This window comes from Moschus berezovskii, chromosome 9 (assembly GCF_049115385.1).
Source record: "Moschus berezovskii isolate FMDL1 chromosome 9, NW_MosBer_1.0, whole genome shotgun sequence".
NCBI classification, from domain to species: domain Eukaryota; kingdom Metazoa; phylum Chordata; class Mammalia; order Artiodactyla; family Moschidae; genus Moschus; species Moschus berezovskii.
In genome coordinates, this window is record NC_142468.1 from 62,167,111 (window position 1) to 62,180,449 (window position 13,339).

The following is a 13,339-nucleotide window of genomic DNA, read 5'->3' on the forward strand; positions in this document are numbered from 1 at the left end:
CAGGCCTCCCTGTCCATAAGATTAGGGTATACTTAATGAGAAATGCAAAAAGGAAAAATTGATGAATACTCTAGAAAATGTACTTTATACCACAAGATGTGTGCTGAGTGCTTTTTTAATGTAAAGACATTAATATGGCAGATTCAGGCCAGAGGGGGAAAAAGTAAAATACCAACATGCAGCCTAGTGCCATTCAGAAAATTTGGAACTCTCTAATTCAATTATATTGTCTGCCATTGATGGAAAGTTCCAGTTTTCATATTCTTCAGTGGCAGAGCAACTGTGAACAGAAGGTAACCAGGAAGGCTTATGCGATATGCCAATGTGTATTTCTATCTGGAGTAATATGACAGGCAAAAGGGAGAGCTAGTTGGTTTTCTAAATATGCTCTATCAATATCTCATGACTTGGATTCTCTTAAATAAACAACTAGTGCACAGATGAACAGGGAAAGAAATAACTCTAAATAAAGCATAAGCAAGAGATTTTGGCCTTTGAAGGAAATCAACTTTTAAGTTTTCAATTGTAGCCCAGTTTTTAAAATCTGCAATTACCAGTAATTAGTCTCACTCTGGGAGCTAGTGAAGGACAGGGAAGCCTGGCATGCCGCAGTTCATGGGGTCACAAAGAGTTGGACATGACTTAGTGACTGAACAACAATGACAAAATCTCCTCCTAATCTGAAACTGTCCTATGCTCACTGTTTACCAAATACAAGAGTTGTTAGAGGTTCAAATGGTGATAAGTACTAGAAATAGGTAATAACATAATACCTTGAAGTTACATGATATAAAGACCCTTTGAGTTATTCAGTGCTTTGGGAACTTTGTTGTGTTTATTATACATTGTTTTTAGAGGTGTGTTGTAATCCTGATTGAGTGGTAGAAACATTGGGGACCCAGTGAAGAGGAGGTGGATCCTAGGTAAATATAGATAAACTGATAATTAGACAATAAGAGCTAAGATGGCTCCTACCAATAGACAGAACGGTTTCCCTACTCCAGGTAGGAGTGAGGGCTTTGTTATTGATGTACCTCAGTTGGAGCGCAGACATTAGTTCCAGCACCGCCTGTGGTTTTCCAGAAGGGGAGGCATTACGTGCCAGATTTTCATGGAGGAGAGCCAGCAACAAAAGAAAGAAGAAATGGCCCTTTGGGAAGGAGCTGAGAGAGATTTTCTGGCTGTTTTTTTAAGACTTGGCATATACAGCGGAGTCTTGGCAAAGCTGGGAGAAAGAACACAGAAACAAATCTAGCTTCTGGGTCTTGCCTGAATGTCAGAAGAAAGGAAGAAGCGTGTGGTCAAGGATGAAAATAATGGTTTTAGTAGGTTGAGGTCACTTGAATCTTCAAGGCCAAGGAGCAGTGGGTCCACTTAATGTATGATATGTGGATGTATCTGAGAATTATTTCGGCTATTTAAGTGCTCATAACTTTCTAATCCTTAGCCTGTTTTATCATTATTTTTTGATACGGCATTTATCACTACCACATTATATATTCATCTGTTTACTCTTAATTTCTTTCTACTTGCTCTATAAGGGGAGGGACTTGGCTTCATTTATTTATGTGTAACAATCAAATGGTATCAGATGCATAGTAAATACTGAAATCAATTGTATTTATATATGATTTTGGTTATTGCTGGTTCAGGAAGTCTAATATATGGGCAGGGGATCGAGAAAGAACTGGGGGAGGGGCAAAAAGTGTGTTAGTGGGTGTGGTTGTTTAAAGAGATGCCCACAAACTATTCGATATTCCTCTCTCCAGAATGTGGAGCCCAGTTTCCCTCCCCTTGAGTTCAGGCTGTACTTAGTGACTCACTTCTGACTCACTGACTGTGGCAGAGCTGATGGATGTAACTTCTGTGTCTGAGTCCTGAAAGATTACAGTGGCATTTCCTTGGGTCTCTCTCTGTCTGGGGCACTCACTCTCTGCTCTTGCTGGGGGACGCCACCTGCCGTGTCCTGAGGTACACAAGCAGCCCTTGGAGGGGCCCAGGTGGCAGGGAACCATTGTTCTGGCCAACAGCCAGTGAAGAGCTGAGGCTTCTGCCAGTAAACACAGGCATGAGCTTAGAAGTTGGTCCTCCAGCTCCAGCCAAGCCATCGGCTGCCTGCAGCCCCTGCCAGTACTTTGTCTGCAACTTCAGGAGAGATCTCGAGTCAGAACCACCCAGCTCAGGCAACTTCCAAATTCCTGACCCTCAAAACTGAGATCATAAATGCTTGTTGTGTGACACCCCTAAGTTTGGAGGTAATTTGTTCTGCAGCAGCAGACAACAACTATCAGGAAGAATCTGTCACCCAGAAATAGTCATACAACTGTTACCTGGGAGAATAAAGAAAAAATGCATGAATGGAGATGCCCACATCTACTCCTACATATTTTTATTTCTTTTTTCCATTTGGTTTCTTTTTTGTAGAAGACCATATATTTTCATTTTTATAACATTCTTCAATGCCTACTATCCTGCCAACCATCAATGGCTAATAAGTGATGTTGACAAGTTTTACATTTTTATGATAAAGTTCTCAGCTAGGACAAAAGGCAGTTTCTACATCAAGATGTCCTTCCCCTTTTCTGTTCTGTTTCATCATATAGATTATTCATCATATGAATGAAGAAACATGACTCTGTGTGTATGTGAGAGAGAGAAAGAGAATAACCTCTAGCAACCATACTGTGGCTTTTCAAACTCACATCACATACACACAGCTTGAAAACAGGTACAGAAACTGATTTAAACTGCTTTACAATCAACTAGTATTTCTTTTTTGTTCTTGAAAATTTACTGAAAAATGGTCCTTACCTAAAGGGGATTTAATTAACTCCTGGCCAGAAAAGTTTGCTGCAGAAATATGTTTTCTTTTAACTAACAAATATGACATTTCAAAATGTGAATGCAGGATATTGAAGGATAGTAGATACTGTAAGGATTCGGGAAAGGATTTCTCTTAGATTTTGGAAGGAAAATTCTATAGTCCCTTTTTGAGGGATTGTTATGCCATGATCTCCTTCTCAGCACTCAGAAATGGACAACACAGAAGTCACGCTATCTTAAACCTGGGAGATAATGTTGGCTTTGGGGTCAGAGTCATCTGGGTCTCACCATTTATAGGTTATGTGACCTTGGACAAGTGATTTAACTTTGTTGGTGCTTAGCTGTCCCTCTCTGGCACCTCCCCCATTCACTCACTCGAACAATTCAGTGATCAATGAAGATGATGACATATGCTCTTTATTTGAAGCCAGTTAACATGGAGAGTTGACTCACTGGAAAAGACTCTGATGCTGGGGAAGACTGGGGGCAGGAGGAGAAGGGGACGACAGAGAGTGAGATGGCTGGATGGCATCACTGACTCGATGAACATGAGTTTGAGTGAACTCCAGGAGTTGGTGACGGACAGGGAGGCCTGGCGTGCTGTGATTCATGGGGTCATAAAGAGTTGGACATGATTGAGTGACTGAACTGAACTGAACGTGGAGATAGGTTGTTAGCTTGGTACTAAAAATGACCTTCTAATTGGAAAAATGATTCTACTTCCCCCACCCCCGGCCACCCATGAGGTAATTGATAGGGGCAAAAGAGCATGGTTTCAATTCTACAGACATAGAAAGAAAGGCTAAGAGGGCTGAATGCAAGGGTTAGAGTTGGCTGTTATCTGATTGTGTTAGCAGAGCTGTGGTGTAAAAGGGCAGTATAGCAGTGCTTCTTCCATGAGTCTTGGCATGTGTCAGGCATGTTTTAGAGTGTATAATTTCAAGTTGTGGGTACATATGAGTGATCCAGAAAAGGTGTGTGTGTATGTATATGTTTGTATGAGTAAATACCAGTATGGTGTGGCTCAGCAAAGTTGGGTGACTTAATTTCATCTTGACAAGGTTGGCAAATTCTGATTTTCCAGACTGAAGCATATGCTGTTCTTGAGACTTGCTTATTAGTGAAGAGATCAAGATTTTCCTCTCATCTGTAGGATTATCCCTCTGACCAGAGAGCAGTGTGACAACGGACTTAGGAGTCATGAAGTTGCCTTAGCCCTCGGGGTCTCTGGACCAGAACAGGGTAAAAAATATAAAAAAATGGTACCAGCTAACATGTACATGGACTTGCCCAGTGGCTGAGTGGTAAAGAATCTGCCTGCTAGTACAGGAGAAGTGGGTTTGATCCCTGGGTCAGGAAGACCCTGTGGAGAAGGAAATGGCAACGCACTTCAGTATTCTTACCTGGGAAATCCTGTGAACAGAGAACCCTATTGGGCTACAGTCCATGGGGTTGCAGAGTTGGACACAGCTTAGCGACTAAGCAACAACACTTATCATCTAACTATGTGCCAGGCAACATTGTCTTTCACATGGATCTTGTAGCTTGATACCCCCCAATCTCTCTACCTGCTGCCTTGTGACAGTCTTAAGAGGGAGGTAGTATTTATAGCTACTGTTGGCATGGTGGTCATTACCGTGTGCTTCATCATTTCACTTCACTGACCCCAGTGACCCTACTTTCCACTAGCTGTTAGCATTCTAGAGCTGCTCTTTCCTTTGAATTACTGTCACTATTCACCCTGGAACATTTCCATCATCTGTTTCTTTTTAAATTGAAGTACAGTTGATTTACAATGTTGTGTTAGTTTCAGGTGTACAGCACAGTGATTCAGTTATATATGTATTGATTCTTTTTCCTTATAGGTTTTTACAAAATAACTGAGTATAGTTCCATGTGCTATATAGTAGGTCCTTATTGGTTATCTATTTTATTTATAGGAGTATGTATATGTTAATTCCAAACTCCTAATTTATCTGTCATCCATTTTTGTCTTTTGCTTCCCCCCAACCCAAATAACTCAGTGATACTGAAAAAGCCTCTTACGTTTGACAACTCTTTCTTATACAGAGGCAACCATTCATTCAACCTGCTTTGTTCTAGGCACTGAAGAGAGAGTGGTGAAGAAACAGACAAAACCCTTGCTCTTGCTTACTTTCTGGTAGGGGGAGATGGGTAATAAATGAGGCCATAAAGTAAAATATATAGCACAACAGAGAGTATAAGTATTGAGGAGTATTTAGACTGAAAGCAGGGAGCAGGAATAAGAGGTGGAGATGGGTAAGAGAAGCTACAGTTTTAGGTAGAATGTATATTGAAAGTCTCACTGAGAAAATGGCTTTTGCATAAAAAGATGGAGAAAGTGGAGAACAGATTGTTGCTATAACCTTAGTTGGACCCCTGTGAATGAGCAGCAATTATTTCATCCATCTCTTTTTGACTCAATCTCTCAGACTACAGAACTTTTCAAATCCCTCTCTTTAAGCTCCTGCCAAGTCCTTAGCTTTATGAGATCAGGATGCTTCCATATTTATCTGGTAGGATTGAGGATTTATCAGCACAGAATTTATGCTGCTGATATTTATTGAAAGCTAGTCAAACAGAATGATCAAATAATCAATCTTGATCTCCTGTAGTTTATATTTTATTTTATGGTGCTTCTAGCATCATTACCTCATTTCCTGCTTTCATCTTGAAAATGTCTCCATCTTTCTCTCTTCTCCTCTCATCCTGCCAGATTTATTGATATAATTGACAAATAAAAATGTAAGATATTTAATGTGTACTATTTGATTTTGATATACATTTATACTGTAAAAGGACTCCTGTATCTAGTTAATTAACCCATCCATTACTGTGCATATTTATTCTTTACTTAATACTATTTAAAAGAAGTAATGTACCATCCATTTATGCTATAGATCTCAACTTCTTCTACCTTCCTCTAACACTTAGCACCATTAATATTTGCCCTTTCATTTGTCAAATCTTTACCTTCCTGCTTCACTAGTTACTTAGTACCCTGATGCTTCCAAATGTGTTGAGGACTTCTCACTCCTAAAAAACCTCTTGATTCTCCTTCCAGTTATAAATATTGGTGATTACTATTTACTTTTCTTTCATTGAGAAACATCTTGAAAGCTTTAACGGCATTGTTTCTATCTCTTTACCATGATGTTACTACCGTTTCATATGGAAAATCAAAACACATGGTGCATTCTGAGACAGAATAAATTGAAATTGGAGTGTTATAAATTGTATAAATTTATAAATTATTATAAATGGAGTGTTATAAATAAATAAATTGGAGTGTTCCAGGAAATCTAGGGTATCCTGATTCCTACCAATGAACTGAACTTACCCACAATTTTACTGAAAGTGCTCAGTTAATAGTCCCTGATATCTTTCTAGTGTCAAGTCCAAAATAATTTTCTCTCATTGTCCTTGAACTCTTTCTGGAAATATACAATAGTTGATATTTTTGATATATTTTCTCTTTGTATGTGGGAGTTATCCTTCTCTTTTTCCTCTTGTGGCTTCTTCATCTTTTTCACTAGCTTCCTTTTCCTTTTATCTCGAGTGCAAATTCTTTAATGCTCCTATGCATGGACTTGGTACTTTCCTGCTTGGTGAAGAAGTCTAAAGTTTTTGGTTGTTTTCATTCGTGCTAGCTCAACTCAGGCCAACCTTTCTGTGTTTTATTTTTCTATAATTTAAGTATCTCCTGTATAACACACTGTAGGTTAAACCACTGTCTGTTGTGCCTGCTATAAATTCAGTTTATTTCTGTCAATGATGCCTCCATTTGTTCAGTCATCCAGGCTTGAGTGCTCAGTGGCAGTTTTGATGTCATTCTTTGTCTTTCTCCACAACCTATCCATTGCCTTGGCCATCTTATCACTCTCTCTGATTTTTTTTTTTTTTTGGTTTTGTTTTCTTCACAATTTGTAAATATTTATTGCTGTATATGTAATTTTTTTGAGATAATGCACAATACCCACCTTACTCAACATTGTATCTCTGGCTACTAGCACAGTCCCTGGTATGTAGTAGTTCTTATTAAAAATCTATTGAATGAATGAATGAGGGAAGTATAGTTGTTTCTCCAGGGTGTCTCCAGTTTTTCCATTACTTTGAATTGCCATCCCCACCACTTTAGTTCAGCCCTTGTCAATGATGAGATTATTGTAATAGCATCCTACATGGTCTCCATCCTCAGTCTTTCCCCTGAGCTGTCCCTGCTATGGATAACTACCAGAATTCCTCTCCTTCTAATAAAAGACATTCTTGTAGGAAAAAATTAGCCCAGCCCCCTGAGATGATCATTAAAAGTCTTCTATACTTAGTGCCAACTCTTCATCACTGTCCCTCTTAAACCGCATTTCGTACCTCTGTAGGTCAAGAGCTACATGGCACAGGACTAGTTATGTAACGTCTGGTTACCTTTAATCAAGAGTTGTTATTCCTGGGAGAGGGCCTTTGATAAATATTGTCCAAAAACTAGATGATCATTATCAACTCTGTAGTTATGAGAAATTAGTAATATGTTAGAACTCTGTCTTTATATTCAGACTCTTCTCTAGAATATATTTTACCAACAATGGGAAGGGGAAGTATAGGAGGAATAGAATTAAGACAATACCTTAGGAATACATTGTGGTTATGGAGTGAGGTGCTATAAACAAAACTAAACTGCAAAACTGCCAGAAAAGTACATGAGCATGTATTATCTCCATAAGTAGCAAGGAAGAAGGGAGATCTGTGTGTGGGGGAAGGTTGGTTGCAACAAGTAGACTCTGGAATAAACATAATTTCACCACTTAGATGATTCTTTTCCTTTCTAAAATTGCAATCACAAAATCCCACTTAATTTTATTTGTAGTAAAGTCACCTGAATCTGGATGGAATTCTTGATTTGACATACTATGGATCAAACAGATATGGTCCCACAGTAGATGTATGAATAGAATAAATGCTGTTGAATGAGTAGATGAATTTCCTGTCTAGAGACCATGTTTGGCATAGCAAGTGATGAAAGATAATGTAACTGGAGAATACATAACTTGGAATTCCAGGAGGGGCAGATTTCAAAATTCCAAGGGCACAGTAATATGGGGCCTTTATAATTGACCCTTAAGAGATTGAGTATTTATTGAGTGAAGTAAATGAAGGGAAACTTGTTGGTTAGAAAGATTTGGGAAGCCTGTAGTGCTGGTTGGAATTCTGATGTGTCATTTACTTTCTCTATGGCCCTGGATTTTTGTTTTCGAGTTTTCTCATCTGCAACATTGGTGAATATTTGTTCTTGCAGGATTATTATAAGCTTGAGATGATGAGTAAAAAAATTAATTTCGTACCTGGTACTTTGCATGTTACCTTTTATCTGGTCGACAAATGATAACTATTATTACTAGTATTTGGGCTTCCCTGGTGGCTCAGTGGTAAAGAATCCACCTGCAATGCAGGAGCCGCAGGAGACTAGGTTCAATCCCTGGGTTGGGAAGATCTCCTGGAGGAGGAAATGGCACCCCACTCCAGTATTCTTGCCTAGAGAATCCCATAGACAGAGGAGCCCGGCAGACTACAGTCCATGGGGTCTGAAAGAGTCAGATACGACTAAGAGTCTTAGCACCTATCACTAGTGTTTAGCTAAGGAGTCTAGAGAACATCTTCCTGGAAATATTTAAGATGAAAATAAATAATTGGTGATATGAGTAGTTTAGATTTTCTCACTTTCTTGGAGATAGTCCAAGTAATCTTAATAGTCCATCACAACCATGAAGTAGCATTTTATGTGAAATATACAACCAATTTACAAATAACATGGTATAATTAGTGTTTGGTGACTTTTAGATTTGGAGATATGAAGTTGAATTGTGAATAAAAGTGTTGTTTGCCAATTGCACATGTAACTGAACACAACAACTGTATCAGGATGAAAAGGGCCAGGATATTATTTCTGTAGTCACAGAAAAGCAGTGAGATGTGGATAAGAGATGCCCAGATGACATCATATGGAATGACTTTCCCTGGATGTGGTTCATTTGTAGAAACTATGATATAAATGGTTGATTATCTTTATCTCTCACTCCATTGTAGCAGATGGCTGGAAATATTTGCTTTCCCTTCATTCTGAAGAATAATTGCTGAGTAAAGCTAAGGAATCTTGTGATATGCAATTTGAACTATTTGAGAGACATTTTGATATATCTTTATAAAGTGTTTATTCCTAAAGCATCTAATGTGCTTCAATAGCTAATAAATCACATTCACCTGAAAGGATGTTCAAAACCAGCAACCCCTCTCCAAAGGTACAAAATTTGCTTTATTTGTCTAGATCAACGACTTTTCACTAAAAGGTTAATGATATTTCATTGATTTCCCAGTAAAGGTACTCTACAGATCATGTGACTACCAATATAACTTTATATGTATTACAGCAGAAATGTATCAAGACTAATAATAGTTTTTTCTTTAACTGAAACATATTTTAAACCACAAAACATTTTAAAGATTCATGTACCCTGGAAAATATTTAATAGTATGCAATGCTATTCCATAGTATTCAGGATGTGTGGAATAGTGTCTACCTTACTTGTTTTTTATATATATTTCTCTCCAAATACGTATCCCTTCCTCTGTACTATCTCTTGAAGTTTGGAAAATATGTCCTGCTTTAGGAAGTTGTGATTTAAAAATCTTAATTTATAAGCTAGGTACATTTCTTTGCAAGTGTTCTTCTACTACTTATTAGTTGCCTTAACTGAAGAAAATCATCTAGTTTATGTGTGTCTCAGTTTTCTAATGGAGAAGGCGATGGCACCCACTCCAGTATTCTTGCCTGGAAAATCCCGTAGGCGGAGGAGCCTGGTGGGCTGCAGTTCATGGGGTCAATACGAGTCGGACAGGACTGAGAGACTTCACTTTCATGCATTGGAGAAGGAAATGGCAACCCACTCCAGTGTTCTTGCCAGGAGAATCCCAGGGACAGGGGGCTGCTGTCTATGGGGTCGCACGGAGTCGGACATGACTGAAGCGACTTAGCAGCAGCAGCAGCAGTTTTCTAAGCTATACAATGGGGATAATGATATGTTTTCTTATTTATCTTACACAGCTAGCATGAACTTTAGGTGTGATTAATACGGCAACCCACTCCAGTATTCTTGCCTGGAGTATCCCATTGACAGAGGGGCCTGGTGGGCTATAGTACACGGGGTCGCAAAGAGTTGGACACGACTGAGCGACTTCACTTTTACTTTTCATAATTAACAATATCATTATTTGTATTAACTAAATATCCTGTTTATTGAGATATAATTGACATTTAACATTAAGATGTACAATGTGATAATCCGATATGTCTATTGCAAAATGATTACCATAAGATTATTTATTTTGAACAATTGACGTATAGTTGATTGCAATGGATGTATAGATTGCTTTGGGCAGTATGGACATTTTAATTTAATTCTCTAATCCATAGTACAGGATATCTTTCCATTATTTGTGTTTTTAATTTATTTCATTAATGTCTTGAAAAGCAGAGACATTACTTTGCCAACCAAGGTCCGTCTAGTCAAGGCTATGGTTTTTCCCGTGGTCATGTATGGATGTGAGAGTTGGACTGTGAAGAAAGCTGATCGCCGAAGAATTGATGCTTTTGAACTGTAGTGCTGGAGAAGACTCTTGAGAGTCCCTTGGACTGCAAGGAGATCCAACCAGTCCATTCTAAAGGAGATCAATCCTGGGTGTTCATTGGAAGGACTGATGCTAAAGCTGAAACTGCAATACTTTGGCCACCTCATGCGACGAGTTGACTCAATGGAAAAGAGTCTGATGCTAGGAGGTATTGGGGGTGGGAGGAGACGGGGACGACAGAGAATGAGATGGCTGGATGGCATCACCGACTCGATGGGCATGAGTTTGAGTGAACTCCGGGAGTTGGTGATGGACAGGGAGGCCTGGAGTGCTGTGATTCATGGAGTTGCAAAGAGTTGGACACGACTGAGTGACTGAACTGAACTGAACTGAATGTCTTATAGTTTTCAGCATACTAATCTTTCAGCTCCTTAGGTACATATATTCCTAAGCATTTAATTTATGCTCTTGTAAATAGGATTTTATTTTATTGATGCTGAAGCTGAAACTGCAATACTTTGGCCACCTCATGCGACGAGTTGACTCACTGGAAAAGACTCTGATGCTGGGAAAGGTTGGGGGCGGGAGGAGAAGGGGACGACGGAGAATGAGATGGCTGGATGGCATCACCGACTCTGTGGACATGAGTTTGAGTGAACTTCGGGAGTTGGTGATGGACAGGGAGGCCTGGCGTGCTGTGATTCATGGGGTCGCGGAGAGTCGGACACGACTGAGCGACTGAACTGAACTGAACTGAAATAGGATTTTATTTCTTTTTTAGGTATATTGTTGTTAGTGTATAGAACACAACTGATTTTTCTATGTCAATTTTATATCCTGCAACTTTACTGAATTTATTAGTTTTAAAAGTTTTTTGGTGAAGTCTTTAGGGTTTTCTGCATATAATTGACCCTTGAATGATGTGGGAATTATGGATAGCAACCTCCTATGTGATTGAAAATCCATGTATAACTTTACAGATGGCCTGTTGCAACCTTGGATTCAACCAACCATGGGATATGTAATACTGTTGTACATACTTATTGAAAAAAATCCATATATAAGTGGACCTGTGTAATTCAAACCCATCTTGTTCAAGGGTAAAGTGTGTAAGGTCATATTGTCTGCACTTGGAGACAATTTCACTTCTTCCTTTTCAATTTTTATGCCTTTTTCTTTCTTTTCTTGCCTAATGTTCTGACTGGGATTTCCATACTGTGTAGAATAGGAGTTGTGGGGATGGACAGCTTTGTCTTGTTCTTAATCTTAGAGGAAAAACTTTGAACCTTCATTGAGTATATGATATTAATAGTGGGCTTGTCAAATATGGCCTTTATAATGTTGAGGTGTGTTCCTTCTATACTCAATTTGTTAAGACTTTCTATTATGAAAACATGTTAAATTTTGTCAAATGTGTTTTCTGAGATGATCATATTATTTTTATGTTTTATTCTGTTAATGTGGCATATTACATTTACTGATTTTTATGTTTTGAACTGTCCTTGGTATCCCTGAGATAAATACCATTTGATCAAGGTGTATAATCTTTTTAATGTGCTGTTGAATTCAGTTTGCTAGTATTTTGTTGAGAAATTTTGCATCTATTATATTCATTAGAGATACTGTTCTATAGTTTTCATTTCTTTTTGTTTTTTAAAACAAAAGGTTGGTAAACCTTAGAGAATTCTTCCCAAGGTGTCTTTTTTTGGTAATTTAAAATTTTTGTACAGTTTTAAGAGATTGCTTTCCATTTACAGTTACTGCAAAATGTTGGCTTATAGTCCCCATGTTGTACAATACATCCTTGAGCCTATCTTACACCCAGCACTTTCTATCTTGCCCTCCCCGACTCCCATACTGCTCCTTTCCGTGCTGGTAACCACTGGTTTGCCCTTGTTCCCTGTATCTGTGAGTCTACTACTTCTTTTTTTCGTTTCTTACAGTGTCCTTGTCTGGCTTTGGTATCAGCGTAATGTTGGCCTCTGAAAATGAGTTTGGGAGTATTCCTTCCTTTTTCTATTTTTTGGAAGAGTTTTAGACGGATTGACATTAATTCTTCAAAATTTGGTAGAATTCACCAGTAAAACCATCTAGTCCTGGACTTTCCCTTTTGGGAGTTTTTTTTTTTTTTTTTAATTACTGATTAAGACTCAGTGATCTGTTCATAACTTCTGTTTCTTAATAATTCAGCCTTGGTAGGTTGTATGTTTCTAGGAATGTATCCATTTTTCCCTAGGTTAACCAATTTATCACCATATAATTGTTCATAGCACTTTTTAATGATTTTTTGTATTTCTGTGGTATCAGTTGTAATGTCTCATCTTTAGTGATTCTGAGTCCTGTTTTTTTCTCTTACTCCTGCTTAAGTTTGTGTTTTTGTTTCTCTTAGAAAAATAGCAGCTCTTAGTTTTATTGATCTTCTCTGATTTTTTTTTTTTTTTGGTTTATTTTATTTCTGCTCTGATCTTTGTTATTTTCTTCCTTCTTCTAACTTTGGGCTTTGTTTGTTCTTCTTTTTCTGGTAATTGAAGAGTGAAGTTAATTTGTTTTTTCCATGTCTTCTTTTTTCTTAAGCATCACTGTTTTTGTGGCATTCCATAATTTTTGGTATCTTGTATTTTCATTTTTGTCTGATACTTTCAGATTTTCCTTTTAATTTCTTCTTTGACCTAATGCTTGTTCAGGATTGTGTTTGTTTTTTACATTCTCATGGGTTTTTCAGTTTTCCTCTTATTGATTTCTAGTTTGATATAACTGTGGTCTGAAATTGAAGATTTCAATCTTCAAATTTAATAGTTTGCTAAGACTTGTTTTTAAAATAACACATGATCGTTTCTGGAGAATGTTCCATATACAATGGTGAAAAAATGTTTATTTG